The sequence below is a fragment of the Octopus bimaculoides genome, chromosome 9, assembly GCF_046866305.1.
Source record: "Octopus bimaculoides isolate indiv1 chromosome 9, ASM4686630v1, whole genome shotgun sequence".
NCBI lineage: Eukaryota > Metazoa > Mollusca > Cephalopoda > Octopoda > Octopodidae > Octopus > Octopus bimaculoides.
The window spans coordinates 24,505,044-24,514,043 of NC_142936.1; positions in this window are offsets into that span (position 1 = coordinate 24,505,044).

Sequence of the window (9,000 nt, forward strand, 5' to 3'; positions counted from 1 at the left end):
TATCTAGGGCAGGTACCATTGGTTTCATTACATATAATGCTATCTAACTTCTTTCTAGCTGCCCTGTATACGCGAACCCTATCTTTCTGATCATATCCAGAGAATTGCATGTAGTGCATGAAGTTCTGTACATGTTTCTTTGTTTCATAGGGTTTGCATAGTGGGAACACGTTGTTCATTATCCTGAGTCTGCCATCAGTATGTTGATTTTCATTTTGTGTGACAAAACTGAGTTCTTGTGAACAACATATTTAGAAGCTATGGGTTTCATGTAATAGGAGTGGAGGAGCTGATTCTTACTGTTGCAAGAATCGTTCAACTGACATTTATAACGCTGTCATCATTTTCAGAAATAATATATATTCTTCAATTATCTCGCATTTATAAAGACTGTAAGGTGTTATTTGAGAGAGATTGAGCAGCTGTTATTTCTTGTATATAAAACAACGGAGCAGTGGACTGTAACAGTGGCTACACTGATATATATTTAGAATATTAGTATCATACATAAAAACGGAAGATACGATTAAAGTACAGAAAGTCTAATTTTGCCATCCAGGATCCAAACAACTTGAGCTGTTTACTAAATGTCAATGGGGTAAACCGACTGGAATAAAACATGGCTGAACTTGAAATGTAGTAGAGGAAAACAAAATCAATAACTCTTGATCATTAAATGTGTACCACACCTGCAAAGGTATATAGCTTTAGAAAGATCTCTCAAGAATTCTACTATCTCCCTCATTATTCACTTCTAGTTTTATTCTAATGAAAGAATAATGTTTATTTTGCGGATTATTTTCATCCGGTCAAATTCGTGTAATATTTCTTAGATTGAATATTTACTAAATGGTTTTACTAAATGGTTTTACCATTTTAACTCCGGAACTTTTATTTACCTTGTGCAATTTTGATATAATTAAGTTTGGAGCTTCAGTATTTCTTAAAAAGAATAGAAAACGGGCAATATCAGGTATATTTCAAAACATTCCATTTGGTAGATGAAAACCGTATGGAAGCCCATCATAGATATATACGAAATAAACAACTAGTCAAGTACTACGGTCGATGTAATCGACTAGCCTCTTTCCCTAAGATTTCAGTATTTACATATTGAGTTCAAATTCCGCCGAAGTCGACTTTGCCTTTCTTCCTTTGGGAGTCGATGAAATAAGTACCAGTTTCACAGTGGGGTATAATCAACTTACCCTTTCCAAAAACATCAAGATTTGTGACTATAATAGGAAGGATTATCATTATTATTATTATTATTATTATTATTATTATTATTATTATTATTATTATTATTATTACTGCCTGACCATCGTCTCTTGCCCTGTTTCATGGCTGACCAAGCTGGAGAGCTTGCTTTTCCATTTTCTGTGGAAGGGATGTGATCCGCTCGTCTGACGGGCTATCTGCTGTCAACAGCTGCTGAGTGGAGGACTGGGTGTGCCATGGCTAATGATGCGCAGACACGCGTTGAGGCTACATCTCCAGCATTTTCTTCACGGTGAACAGGTGTGGTCGCCGTTTGTCAAGCAGGATTTTCCGTAGCTCGTCTCATTGACGGAGCTACAGTCCCAGATCAAAAGTAGACCAAGAAAGGGCACTTGGCAGCAGGAGTGTCGGCAAGCGCTCACAGCTTTCTGCCAGTCCGGCAACGCGATCGGTGGAAATTTCCCTATGGGGATTAGTGGCGGGTAAGAGCGACGACGTCCTTGGGGAAGCTCTGAGCGTCGGGAGGGATCAATTAACTGGCCTTTTCCGGAGGATTCTTCGGCCGGGGCTTCTGTATAACTTCCAGAAATCCATGACGAGGAAGTGCTACCAGGGAACTCTGTCGGTTCGAGACAAGCTCTACAGACACAGAAGTTCTGTCAGACAGACCTTTTCGGGGTATGGGCAGGGTGACGAAACTGTCCTGCACGCACTCTTCCGGTGTTAGTGCATTACTGACTTGTGGAGCTTTGTCGAACAGCTGTTATTGCGTGTAGGACGGATCCGATTATCAACCGAGTTCGTCGTGAAGATCGCTCCGCTGCCTTCCTTTGGCCGGGAAGGAAAGGAAGGCAGATTTTCTCTGTCTGGTGGCTATGGCGAAGTGGGTAGTGTGGTGGACGAGATTGAAAATGAAAATGATGGTAGAGAGGGAAGTTCTGCACCACCACCCCCAACCACCCAGTAAATTTGTTGAAAGGTGGGTGCATGTGGTGAGGATAGCCCGTCGAATGGCTACTCTGAACTTTCGTTTGTAAACCGGGGGAATTGAGGACGAGAGGGGAGCCTGTGGAGGTGCCTCTGGTGGTCAGGATAACCAGATTGTGCGCGGTTCTACGGTTGTCCTTGTGAGGAACTCCCGCCTTTTGGAGAAATTTTATTGTTTAATTGTTTTGTTATTTGTTTTTTGTTACTTATTGTATACACGGAATTGTTCAACACCCCACTTTTCCCTTGTATTGTATTGTCCCTATTTGTTTTGTGTTCAGTCCTTGAGGCCAATAAAAGAAAGCATTATTATTATCATCATCATCATTATTATTATTATTATTAGTAGTAGTAGTAGTAGTAGTAGTAGTAGTAGTAGTAGTAGTAGTAGTAGTAGTAGTATGTGAGAGAGCAATGCATGCTATCAAAGTGACACTAGAGTACAAATATATGAAGCCCAATATACCCATCATGACTTCTCGTCTGATGATGGTATACCATGCACATACATCACAACCATATGTGCGCGACATCGTGATCTCATATCAAGATAAACAGTACATGACCTCGCAGGTGGGGGCCAAGTTAGAATTTTCTTCAGGCCGAGTAGCCCATCCAGCTCAAAAAGTTCCTGAATAAGGGTTGTTTAAGGATATTGAATGAAACGCCCATGTTTGCAGAGGTGAATTGTTCAAATTCCAAAGAATCCCTTTCAACACATGGCTATGATACTCCCACTACTTCTGCTCTTGAGCAGAGATTCACATATCATCAGCCATCAAGGGACATGTTCAACTGGTTTAGGTCATACAAGTGACAAGGAGGTCTGTGGTATTGAGTAGAATATTTGCTGTAGCCCATTTTTTATACAAAAACAAAGCACGTACATAACACTTTCAATCAGTAAAGATCAGAAGACATGAGAGCCACTACTGATACTGAACCAGGGCATTTATTATTATTATTACTATTATATTATTATTATTATTATTATTATTATTATTATTATTATTATTATTATTATTATTATTCACTCAACAGATTAGATTGCTGGAAAAGAAAAGAATCCTAACATCGGGCTATAAAAAGTAGTCTTAGATGTCAAGAGCCTTCCTATTGCGTTACAACAAGTAACCTTAGATGCCAAAAGTCTCCTAAGTATCCTAGCTTTCCCTAATAACACTGCTTTCTGCAGCTCTACTAAACTGGGTTTCATACCTATTTCCTCTATCCATCTGTTCAGATCTTTAGGGATAGTTATTATTATTGTTGTTGTTGTTGCTGTTATTATTATTATTTACTTTTAATCTGCATGTCTGTTACATTCACTCGCCGAGACACACCCAGCGTCTTATGACGATGTTACAGTATGACTGAAAGCTTGAGGAGGGGAAGTGGCAGGGGCAGTAGCGAAATATCTTCATGTAATATAACACAGACATTTAAATTGATAGGGTTTTTCTAAGGAAGTAGGAAGTACTTGTGAGCATAATCCTTTGGATTTCTCTGAGACATAGCTTACCTGGGATATTATCTACATGTTTCTGATATCCCTTTCTTATCATACCTAGGGTACTATTATTATTATTATTATTATTATTATTATTATTATTATTATTATTATTATTATTATTATTATTATTCGCGGACGTTTTACATTCTTGATATCGGGTCACAGACACTTTCTTTAGATATCGTGGACCTTTCTTACAATCCTTACTGTTTTCAATAGATCAGATTTCTGAATTAATGCAGCTCTCGTAATTATACCAATCTCGTTAAGGAAACTGTTAAGTCTGTTGGTGACGGTACATGCGGCACCTATTACAACAGATTACTTTTGTAGAAACCCTCCTCAGTCGTCGTATTTCCTTGTCAAATCCTGGTGTTTTCCTATTTTCTTCTGTTCTTTGACCACTTCATTGATGCCTGCAGATATAGTCACATCTAAGGTGGTGCACTCTTTTTCCCCTTGTAAGAATCATAATATCTGATCGCCTTGCATGAATTTCGCAGTCAGTCTGTTCATTAAAATCATATAAAACCTTATACTGGTCGTTTTCTATTTCACTTTTCGGTTGATGTTGGTAGCATTTTCTTTCTACTTTAAATCCTCTTTGCCATATTTTGACCCGTTGTAATGCCTTGGCCACACAGTCGTGTCTGCGTCTATATTTCTTCTGTGCCAAATGAATTTCTCTTTCTTATTTCAAGCCCTACACTTTGCATTTTTCGCGGGTTTGTCTATTTTCGCCTGGCTTTGTGCAGTCATTATGAGTACTTTCGTTTCTTTCGTAAGGTCTCCATTCTTCAGCCATAGCCAAGACTCCTCTGCTGCGACACCCAGCGTTTGTCTGAGATGCTGACCGTGTAGTTCTTTTCTCCAGATATTTCTTTCTCGTCCCTGTTTTCTTCTTTTCTTGTATTTCGTTGTTGTCACCACGGCTTCTTTCTCCTCTCCTCAAGCAGGTAAAATCAGTCTTTCTGAGTTGCTTCTATATCGCGTTTTGCCATCTCTACACAGCTTTCTATTGATATCAGTCTCCTCCCATCTCCTTCCATAAGTGCAATCTATCGACACTGTCTCTAGGATGTAGTAATCTGTATATGGGCATCGTTTTCCTGGTTTTACAATCCTTTTCTCTTAGCTCTTCCTTAGACTAATTCAAGAAAGCAGCAGAATATCGCATTAGATAGACTGCCTATGTGTTCACTGGAGAGATTCTTTTTCCTCCATTCAGTTTTGAGCTTAGAACCCTTCTTACTCTCCTGAAATATTCGTTTCTCACTTTCTCTTTCATTTCCTGACAGAAAATTCTACCTGCCTCCAATACGCCTTCGTAATTGTAACAGTTATCCTCATTCATTGCTCGAATCAATCATTCATTAGGGAGTTTAATCCTTTCTGACTTGGGTATCATTCCTCTCTTTATCGTTAGCAACGTACATTTATCTATTCCAAACTCCATGACAATATCATTACTCACAACTCTAACAGTCTGAACCAGTGAATCTAAAGCTTTATAGGTCATCCATTTGTATCATGCTAAATTTGTAGTATGATTTAACCTCTCCCAAGATCAGTGTAAGAGGAGTAAGAGCAACCACGAATAGCAGCAGTGAGAGTGTATCACCTTGGAACATTCCCCTACTTATGCTGATTACACGTAACTTATCTTGACCAGATGTTAGTATAGGTCTCCATTTTGGCATAATATTTTGTTAGAGCTGGACAACATTCTCAGCTATCCCAAATATACTGAGGCATTCTAGGATCCATGAGTGCGGCACACACTCGTATGCCTTTTTGTAATCCGTCCACGCCGTTGCTAATATTTTCTTCTTGATTTTGACATTTCGCAGGATTTGCTGATGTATATATAATAGGTTGTTCGTCTCTTTGGAACATTTTCTTCATCCTTTCTGTTCTTTTTGGCAGTAGATCACCCTCCTCAAGATTATAAATATCCTTTGCGATAATACCTGTTAGCAACTTCTATGCCAGTGAAAGGTGAGTTATTGGTCAGTAGTTTTTATTTGTTACGTCTGTCTTCGTGTTTTACAGTTTCAGATTATTTGGCATTGCTGTGTGGTTACATCTACGTTTTCCTGATGTATTTATCCTTTTATGTGTTCCGTTTATATTTCTGATTTTTTTTTTTGTTTTGAGAATATGTCTCCATAAGTTAGATACTCTGCTAGGGTTTCCAGTTTCCAGTTGGTAATACGCGCATTATTGAAGTTTTTACTGATATGTCATTTCAGTTAACTTAGTCAAAGTGATTTGTGTAGTGCTGTCCAGATTAACACTTCAAACCTTTATTCTTGATTTTTGCATTTGCATGTTCGTTGCTTATCCACACCGTTACTCATATCTCCGACAATCTCCCCATGCATTACTTTTCCACTCCATTATGTGTCTTTTTCTTCCATTTCGATTTTACTTACATTCACATGGAGGCGCAATGGCCCAGTGGTTAGGGCAGCGGACTCGCGGTTAGAGGATCGCAGTTTCGATTCCCAGACCGGGCGTTGTGAGTGTTTATTGACCGAAACACCTAAAGCTCCACGAGGCTCCGGCAGGGAATGGTGACGAACCCTGCTGTACTCTTTCACCACAACTTTCTCTCACTTTTACTTCCTGTTTCTGTTGTACCTGTAATTCAAAGGGTCAGCCTTGTCACAGTGTGTCACGCTGAATATCCCCGAGAACTACGTTAAGGGTACACGTGTCAGTGGAGTGATCAGCCACTTGCACGTTAATTTCACGAGCAGGCTGTTCCGTTGATCGGATCAACTGGAACCCTCGACGTCGTAAGCGATGGAGTCCGTTGATCCGATCAACTGGAACCCTCGACGTCGTAAGCGACGGAGTGCCAACAACAACATTCACATATATGCACTCGGCAGTCTACATCACAGCTGAAGCTCTGCACCAATCAAACAATTGTGGTCGACTTTGCCTATCATCCTTTCAGGTTCGATAAAATAAGTACCAGTTGAGTACTAGGGTCGATGTAATCGGCTTACCCCCTCCCCCAAAATTCAGGTTTTGTGTCTATTGCAGAAAGGATTATCTCATGAGAAAAGGATTAATTGACAACGCCAGTAAAAATACACTTTTTTTTTTAAACCAAAGTTCTAATGATTCTGTTACTCCCTCTGTGCCTGTTTGAAACACCTAACTCACCCCTTCCTTCCCCAGTCATTTTCTCTATCCAGGTATAGATTTGGAGAAGCTTCAACTTAACACCAGCAACGGTGTTTTTAATTAATGTGAAAGCGTTTACTGAAACCGTTCACGTTTTGCCTCATCTCCGAATTATAAAACTGATACAACATAGATTATATTTTGTTTTTTGTCTTTCTGTCTGTGTGTTTGTTCTTTTCTCTTAGCGCCAGCGAGGGAGTTTATGTGCGGTTACACAATCTGTCAGAATAGCAACCAAATCCCCATCGACCGACTTATAGAAAAGAAGTGTTGAATATGTAGTCCTTTGTCATTGTATCAGTAAAACAAAAAAAAAAAAGAAAAGAAAAAGAAATAAAAGAAAGACTGTTAATCACGGCAATCCCTTTATCAGGGTTCACCTACGGCTAAACAAACTATTGTGATATACACACACGTGCTGTGATGGGGTCTAAGAGCGAATTTTCAACTGTGTTGGTGAAAAGGCCATAAGATGTGAAGAGGGAGGTAAATGTGGTTTCACTCATGTAACTTGGTAGGGTGGGACTAACATACATTTTTTTTTTTGCATGATAAATCTGACACCGAATGTGTCAATAGTAGTAGTAGTAGTGGGGAAGGAGTCGTCGTCGTTGTGCTGGTCGTGGCAGTGATGGTGGCGGCGGTGGTTGTGGTGGTGGTGGTGGTGGTAATGATGGTGGTGGCGGCGGCGGCGGTGGTGGTGGTGGAGGGATGATTTCTGCTGCTGCTGCTGCTGCTGGTAGTGGTAGAAGTGGTGATCGTGGTGTTTGTGTTGAACATGCTGATGGCTATGATGGTGGTGTTGGTGGTGGTGGTGGTGGTAGTAGCAGTGCAATACTGATGATGTTGATAGTGTTGGTGCAGATAGTTGCTGGCGGTGGTCCTTTTGATGCTGCTGCACATCATATTCAAACCGGGGATAAATCATAATTGCTACACATAAATGCAGAGAAACATCCGAAAATATTAAATTAATTCATTAAAAGTGAAATGACGATATACAGGATGAACTTCGAAAAGACGGTACTACTAAAGCAGCGCGGACCCGAGCGCGCGGTCGCGCGTCCGCGCTAGCTAGTCTTGAGTGGTCGATCCTAACCCTAACCCTAACCCTAACCCTAACCCTGTCCCTAACCCTAACCCTAACCCTATCCCTAACCCTAACCCTATCCCTAACCCGCGTGTGCAAATGAATATGTGTTTAGGGTTAGGGTTAGGGTTAGGATCGACCACTCACGACTAGCTAGCACGGACGCGCGACTGCGCGACTGCGCGTTCAGGTCCGCGCTGCTTTAGTAGTACCCGAAAAGACAACTCTGGACATATTTCGGTCGTATTAGACCTCGTTTCCTGAAGCATATTTTTACTCTTCCTTGTCAGATATTAAAATGACAATGAGGATATCTTTTGTTTTATTTCTTCAATCCTTTAGCGTTCACTTTACTCTGTAAGAAGTGGAGGCGCAATGGCCCAGTGGTTAGGGCAGCGGACTCGCGGTCATAGAATCACGGTTTCGATTCCCAGACCGGGCGTTGTGAGTGTTTATTGAGCGAAAACACCTAAACCTCCACGAGGCTCCGCAAGGGATGGTGGTGCACCCTGCTGTACTCTTCCACCACAACTTTTTCTCACTCTTACTTCCTGTTTCTGTTGTGCCTGAATATCCCCAAGAACTACGTTAAGGGTACACGTGTCAGTGGAGTGATCAGCCACTTGCACGTTAATTTCACGAGCAGGCTGTTCCGTTGATCGGATCAACTGGAACCCTCGTCGTCGTAAGCGACGGAGTGCCAACAACAACTCTGTCAGATATAATGCTTATTCGTTCACATTATTTTGGATTTATCATACATTATCATACATTATCATACATTAGCTTTGAGATTTCAATGATGTGATTCTTTTAGAATGACAATGTAGGGTATGTGTGAGAAGCCTAATCTGGCCAGTTTGAACGTAAGACAGTCAGAATATTTGGGTTTGACATGGCCAGCTTGAATACTCAAGAGTTAAGGCACTGGATTGCGGTCATGCTGGGGCACCGCTTCGAAGGCTTTAGTCGAACAAATTGATCCCAGTAC